The sequence below is a fragment of the Pteropus vampyrus genome, unplaced genomic scaffold, assembly GCF_000151845.1.
Source record: "Pteropus vampyrus isolate Shadow unplaced genomic scaffold, Pvam_2.0 Scaffold861, whole genome shotgun sequence".
In the NCBI taxonomy this organism is placed as follows: domain Eukaryota; kingdom Metazoa; phylum Chordata; class Mammalia; order Chiroptera; family Pteropodidae; genus Pteropus; species Pteropus vampyrus.
The window spans coordinates 28,550-29,377 of NW_011889642.1; the positions used below are offsets into that span (position 1 = coordinate 28,550).

An 828-nucleotide genomic window follows, 5' to 3' on the forward strand; every position below is an offset into this window, starting at 1 on the left:
TATATAAAACATATGTATAAAAAATAAATGAGCTTCAAAAATATATCCAACATATATGGCAATCAAAGAATTAAAACTTTAATATATCTAAAGCTTTTATAAAGAGGACAAGCCAAAAACAAGAAAATGTCATTATTATTTTAAAAAATGACTAAATGACAGAGCAGGGAATACTCTCAGACCCTGAAAATCTGGCACCAGAATTATCATGCAGACACACCAGGTCAAGGACCAACTTTACTGCTTCTCCTTGCTAAGAGGGTGCTCTTTTAAGCACTGCGTTTTTTAGGGTAACAGAATTTGTCACCACAAAATATGCCTCTTTGGCATGAGGATTATTTTAGGCTGGTTAATTTTAAGAACCAGTCTAAGGCCATGCCACTCTGAACAAGCCCAATCCTATCTGATCTCGGAAGCTAAGCAGGGTCAGGCCTGGTTAGTACTTGGATGGGAGACCACCTAGGAAGACTAAGTGATATAGGCGTAAAAAATAAAAAAAATATAAAATATAAAATTAGGGATTGTAAACTGACAAGGTCTTTGCAATCTGTGAGGTCAACCAAGGGTTGCCTCGCCTAAAAAATAAAATAAATAAAAAATAAAAAATAAAATAAAATAGAGCCACAAATCAAAAAGAGCATGGTCTCTAAATATTATTTAAAGAAGAACCACTCACAGGTTTGGAATACTCATATCGAATTTATGATAAATAATCTTTTGTAAGACTGAGTTTTGATGCTTATCTTTTACAGGTACTAGTGATACTTTTTTCCCCCCTAAGCCTTGTATTGGCTAGTTAATAATTTTGTAACCATTGACCTCTTCTTA

The 828-nt window shown here is 33.6% G+C and overlaps 1 pseudogene; it reads left to right on the plus strand.

Annotated features, from left to right (window-relative positions):
- The first annotated feature begins 365 nt into the window (after positions 1-365).
- LOC111734199 lies at positions 366-484 on the plus strand (annotated as a pseudogene).
- The last annotated feature ends 344 nt before the right edge of the window (positions 485-828 follow it).